This window comes from Scophthalmus maximus, chromosome 15, assembly GCF_022379125.1.
Source record: "Scophthalmus maximus strain ysfricsl-2021 chromosome 15, ASM2237912v1, whole genome shotgun sequence".
Taxonomy (NCBI): domain Eukaryota; kingdom Metazoa; phylum Chordata; class Actinopteri; order Pleuronectiformes; family Scophthalmidae; genus Scophthalmus; species Scophthalmus maximus.
In genome coordinates, this window is record NC_061529.1 from 10,433,064 (window position 1) to 10,440,000 (window position 6,937).

Below are 6,937 nucleotides of genomic sequence, written 5' to 3' on the forward strand. Positions count from 1 at the left end.
GTTGTGTGTGTGTGTGTGTGTGTGTGTGTGTGTATGCGTGCGTGCGTGTGCGTGAGTGAGTGTGCATGTGTTTGTGTAAGTGTGTCAGAGTGTTTTTCCAGACTGTGATTCTAAGCCCCTCTTTAGTGACGTCATGGGCTCGTAAAAAAAAAGCGAAACCTTGAGTCGTGAAAAGACTGAAAACTCATCTCGTCGGATAAGAATATGTTGTGGTTAAGGGTGGGGTGAGAATCTGGTTTCTTTGTTTGTGTGCGTGTGCGTGCATAACGTGCAACATGTGTCTTGTGTGTGTGTCCATGTGCATGCAATAGTACATATTTGCAGTTTTGCTTTTCGAGTAAACCTCGGAGTAAGCACTCAACACGCTGTGTGTGCGTGTGTGTGTGTGTGTGTGTGTGTGTGTGTATGGGTTCGCGGTTACACTCTTTGCCAAAAGGCATTTCCTAATTTACTACCTGGCAGCCCTCAGCATGGAGTGAGCACGCCATCCAGGGATACATAAATCTTTGTAACATACAGGTTATTGCTCTTTTTATGTTGAAATTCTGCTTGCCTTCAAACGTTACAAACAATGTTTGCTTTTACAACACAATCTGTTCTACACAACTGGCATTTATTTTATGGACAGTATAGGTTTCGGAGAGCAACAGACTCGAGCAACAGACAGACACTGGAGAGATATAGCGGAGCGTAAGGAACTGCCTCGCTCCTCCATAATCTACAAAGTGACATCAGCACCATTTTTAAGAGGGAAAAAGGGAATTTTGTAAAGGGCCTGGCAGTATTTCCCCCTCATATTGCTTTGGTAAATCATTACAGAGCCTCATTGTGATTGCTTGATTGCATATTTATGAATCTGTCTATAATTGTGTACATTTGCCTGTGTGTGTGTGTGTGTGTGTGTGTGTGTGTGTGTGTGTGTGTGTGTGTGTGTGTGTGTGTGTGTGTGTGTGTGTGTGTGTGTGTGTGTGTGTGTGTGTGTGTGTGTGTGTGTGTGTGTGTGTGTGTGTGTGTGTGTGTGTGTGTGACCTGCCTTAATCATGTTTCTCTCTTTGGGCGCGATTTGGCAATTTGGGACAAGTTCCACATAATTCTGCTCACTAAAGTGTTTATGGAGTTATTATCTCTTTTCTGTGACCTTTCGCTGGCCTCGCAAGAGCAACCAGCAGTTTCTTCTTCCTGCAAAGTTCCACTTGTTTTTCCCACTGTATGAAAGTGTTTCCCAGAACGGTCTCTGGAAATAACCAGAGACGAATAAAGCAAGGCCACAAATGCAGCACAGGAGGGAAAAAAAGACTCGAGCACTCGACAACATTTGAACGTCCCCGTGCGCTCGGTATACGATTTCTGCAGGCCTTATCCACGCACTTTTTGACCATGTGAGTGAAACGTCGGTGGCGGTTAGCTGAAACTTTGACAACTTTCTCACCCAGGAATGTACTCGAAACGGGAGATAGCAAGGGGTAGGGTCATTGTAAGCCTGTCTTCCCTTTTGGAAGGAGTGTTGGGACATACCTGCCACCAGCAGCAGGGACGGACCTCTGTTGACCTCTCTGAGTGCATGTCAAGTTAAATGTGTGCGCTACCTCCTGACACTTCAACCTAACAGTGCACGTGTGTGTGTGTGTGTGTGTGTGTGCGCGCTCGTGTGGCGAGGCAACTGCTGTTAGGGCGGGATGTGTGTGTGTGCAGGGGCAGAAGGATAAAAGTGAGGAGGAAGGAGAAGGTTGGAGAACAGAGGGATAAGGGCCGGTGACGAAGGCAAAGGGAGGGTGAGGTGAAGGGCAGTAATGGGGTCAGCCTCAAAGGTGAGGGCTTTAATCCATCAGCAACCTTTCCTCCCACATATGCACCATGCAGCCTCTTCGCTGAGTATGTGTCTGCACACATACACACACATGAACACACTCACACTGACATTCTCATGTGACCCCGGCATCAAACCCCCGGCCCAGCGCCTGTTGTTTGATGAAAACCAGAATGTCCCACCAGATCACACAAATCCCCCTTTAACTTTCCGGCAACTTTAGCATTATAGGCCAAACTGTGTCTGTGTTGACAATATTTAATGCCCAGGGATTATCCTTATGGTTCAACAAAGATTTCAGACCACTGCTGTCTCGCTGTGGGTTTACGCAAGCTTTTGATGGATATCCCGGATTCTATTAAGCAGCTGTGTGCTATAGGTGTAGCTGTACCCTCTGGAGTGCTGCATCACTTTTTAGTGCTCTGCAGTTTCATGTTAATTGTACCGGGCTCCGTCGAGGTGCCAGCTGGAAAGGATGGAATATCCCAAGCTGTCATCAGCAGCTTGTTCGTAAGCCCCCCAACCCAGAGTGTTCATATTTAGTCATCTGAGCTGGGAACGCTGAAATGTTTGCCTCTCTTTACTTCAGTCACGAAATGAGATGTTCAACAAGTGCACACCAATTAGTGCAGTTAGCAACAGGGAAGGCGTAAACACACGAAACCCACAAGTCAGGAAAATCTATTGCACACAGACTAAAGTGATGCTGTCTTTCCTTTTCGAAAGCAAACTAAAGAGAGTAACCCCAGACTGCATGTTGCTGGTGGAATTCTTTTTTCGTCACACTGCTTTAAGGGTGCACGGCCATTGGAAGTTGTCCGTCCTGGCAAGTGAGGGGAATTAGAGCTTCAAAACCTCCGGCCAGGTTCTGCCTGGAACAAGGCAATCTCCTTCACTCACAGCGCCTGCATTTTTAATGAGAACATCTGCTCCGGTGGCCCTCTGGTGGAACCACGGCTTGCTTAATCACACAGCCGAGCCCCTCAAGTCCCGCGCAGTGGGATCTGCTCGGCCCAGTGATCAGATGGAGCCGGCCAGTTCGCACTACAGAGCAAAGGCACTTGCTGGTGGAGAGAAAGACAAGGGGGCGAGGAGGTATTGTATTATATTCAAGAGAAAAAAAAAAACCAAACACTTCACGTCGGGTGTAAGTTAAAACGAGGCAGTGAAAGAATGGGACTTAAAAGAGGCACAGAGGTCGTCTCGGTGCAATATATCCAGACTTCCTTGCTACAGGTGGTAGAACGGCTTTGGGACCAGACTCTCACTCTTTTTTCTAGTGAGCGTGAATCTGTTTCTGTTCTTTTGGGTTCTTTAATTCACACGAATCAGCTGTTTTCTGCCCCCGAAACGGAGCTTTTCCTCTCATTAACGTGGATGAATTGCAGGTGCAGAGTCATTACGTCGAAGTGGGGGAAATGAAGCTTTCCTAAAAATGATTTTTATATGACTGTTAGTGTTGACAGACGTGGTTGTATAAACCAAGTGGAGTATCCACTCATGTCTCTCTGCTGTATACTCAACAACCGCAGGCTGTTAAAATACAAGTTTTATTGCTTGCAAACAAAACGAGAGGAGGAAAAGAAGAAGAGGAAAATAACCCACTTTTCTGTTCTTGTGGTGTTTTATTGCAGTTTTAAAAAGATTATTTGGAAGCACTTCTGTGGACTGAACCATGCCTGGGATGGAAACAATGTTTCCATCCATGGTGTGTGTGTGTGTGTGTGTGTGCGTGTGTGTGTGTGTGCGTGCGTGCGTGCCTGCCCTGAGCGACAAATGCTTTGACTGGAGAGAAGAGCAGCAGCATCATCATCATCACGGTCTCCCAGGATCTTCCACATCCTGCAGGGAGCCGTGACAACACAAGATCTGTTATGCAAAGAATTGGTATCGTTACTAGAGTTTGATCACTGATTCATTATTCCTGTATATTAACTATTAATAACAGCTTAACACATCATTACATTATTTATTGTAATACTGTTTGGGTTGCCAAGTGTCCCACTTTCCCTTTTTTCTGTAATTTTTGAGAATGATTGCCTTTACTAAAAGATGCAATACAATTTTTTTATTTTGTACATGTTGTGTAGCGCTCTGCAGACCTTTACTTCCTTATTGTCAGACCTTCCCCTAATCAATATTCACTGAATATAGAGGCTTTCCACTACAATCAACACTTTATTCTCATTGAAAACACATCAGAACAAAATCAATTGGCAAATTTTACAACGAAGTATGGATTTCATTGTATCTCAAATCTGTTACTTTGTTTGAGTATTGATATTATATAGGGGAGGAATCTCTATTAGCATTTTAATTTCTATTTACTAAAATTATTTATACATATGTGTGTGTTTGTGTGCACATGCACGTGCAATCAAAACTAAAATAAATCCACTCTGTATCCATCTGTTGTTTAAATTTGCCCGGTGCTGGTCATGTATTTACGCTGAACGTGGGGACTTAGTGTAACAGTAAAGAACACGGAACAAAGTTTGTTAACCGAGAAACTAACATAATTAAAAAGACATCCGCTCCTGATGAAGAGAAGCGGCGTGCCGCGGTGTCCGTGTGTGTATCTTGGCACGTGCACAGTACATCTGTAAGAGAGGGAATGTGTTTGATCAGGGACGTACAGTATGTCCATGCATATTCATTAAATAAGAAACTCCTATTTGGGGTATCTTCGTGTGCGCAGGTTAGGTCACATATGCATGTACATGTGCACACACTTCCTGTGTGTGTGTGTGTGTGTAGCAGCGACAGACAGGCTGACCCTCTCAGCGCACACTGAGCACAGTGAAATACGAGCTGCCGAGATGCTACGAGACTGCTAGCCCCTGGTTGAACCTCCGACGAGGCCCACCTCTGCCTCCGCCACCACCAATTAGATAGCGCCCATAATGCAACCTGAAAGATGCACTGAGCCTGGAAGCTTTATAAACATCCTTCCTGTCTACAACTACACAACCGCACAGCCTCATCTTTTCAGCTCAACTTTGGGAGTGTGTGTGTGTGTGCTTGCGTGTGTGTGTGTGTGTGTGTGTGTGTGCGCGCGCACCAGGCGTGACTGCGTATGTGTGAGTTTGAGTGTTTAGAGAGATAGATCGTCCCTCACAGGGGATGCACTCCCACCCTGACACTGAGTGTTATAGTCACTGCTCTCCCTCTCCCTCTCTCTCCCTCTCTCTCTCTCTCTCTCTCTCTCTCTCTCTCTCTCTCTCTCTCTCTCTCTCTCTCTCCCTCTCTCTCTCTCTCTCTCTCTCTCTCTCTCTCTCCCTCTCCCTCTCCCTCTCTCTCCCTCTCTCTCTCTCTCTCCCTCTCCCTCTCTCTCCCTCTCTCTCTCTCTCTCTCTCGACTACATTATCTTATCTGATTACTCTCTCAGCCGGGGTGTGCAGACATGCTGGAGACTGCAGTGTAATATAACATGCCTCTATATGACTTGTGGTTGCTACATGAGATATGCCACCACACACATCATACCACGGGTAACATCAGAGCCGTCTGCCTGCCTCTGAGGCCTGACAGCTTCATTGTTATTAGCCATACATAAGAGCCGAGGCACAGACAGCCAGGCATATCAATGCGGCAGAAAAACTCTGTAATTACGCCATAAATCAAAGCAATCTCTGGCCGAGCTCTGACCAATTTATCTGCGGACCTGAGATTTAATGTGCACATGGGAGGTTGCCTTGCCCTGTGACTTGTGTACACCTCGGAACCGAATGAGGAACTACAGCGGTGGCTTGTAAAGCACACTGTTTCGGCCGTGAATGATGCCTCCTCCTCCTCCTCGTGCATTCGCCATCTTTTCAGCAGAAAGATGTCTTCCCCAGCCCCGGATCATAAAGTGGCAGGGAAAGTGTAGCCCACCATCAGTATACAGCGCTATTAAATAATCCACAGTGTAGTCAGTGGCCTGTGGGGACGAGGCAAAGCGTGGTATAAACATTAGAGTCGGGAACAGCCCTCCAGTAAGCCTCTTTTATGCCATGTGAACAGGTGTGATCTCTGCCTCTCTGCTTTCACACAATTGTTAGAAGTAATAAGAGACGTCAAGCTTGGGATTCTGCTACAGGCTGCCACAACACATTCCCCTTGAAGTTTATCCAAATGATGGTCTTCCTAAACCTGTCTAATCACAGCTTGTGAGAACCGTCCTATAAATACCGTCTGCATTTTAAATAAACTGAGCAGCTTTGAGTCTTGTAGCTGACACACTTACGTACTTCATGTTATGGTCCCTTATTGCATCAGGCGTACACTGCAAAGTGGAGGAGTTAACTTTAAATGGGCCACCGCATTGCGGCGATCCATCATTCTCCGAGCAGCCTGGCCGGGTCTGAGGTCAGGGGGAAAGGAGCAGTCGTTTTAGGAGGCCAGAAAAATCGAGGTCAGGGGGAGAGAGGGGAGGGGGTGTGGGAGGATAGGAGTGAAAGTGATGGAAAGACGTGGACCTATAGATACTGAATACATCTCCTCCTTTGTAGGTGAATTAGTCCTGTCACCACTGTGACAGCTCCGGTGAGAGAGGCGTCTTCAGACTGAGTAGGAACATGGTCTTTTGTGCGCTACGAATTCTTCTCCAATCTTTATTTACCCCCACTTGATACTCCCCTCTCTTCATTTCTTTCCCTCCCTACTCCTCTCTCTCTTTCCAATCACGCCAAAGTAAGCAGATCTGTTGCTGTGTTGGCCACTTCTCCCTGTTGAAAACCTTTTTATGAGGTCTTGTAGAGCGAGTGCGGAAAGAAAGAAAGAAAGAAAGAAAGGTGAGATGGAGTAAAAGAGACAGAAAAGGCTTTAGGAACGACTGGAGAGCAAAGGAAAAACACGTGGAGAGTCGGAGAGAGTGTTTTTTGGCCAAACGACACGGTGTCAGGTTCTCCTGGAAAGCAGCGTGGGTGTCACGGCTGTAACGGAGAAATCCAACGGACCAGTGACTTTTCAAATTAAAACGTTTCACTGTGTATATCAATCACGCTCCGCTGCAGGACTCGTAGAGTCCAAGGGATGTTTCGGTTACTCGCCTATTGGCAAATATCCATTAACCACCTCAGTGTAGGAGTGTTGCTCTAGAATTGGTTTTGCTTACATATTAAAAGCAGTTTGATGCTTTGTTTTATT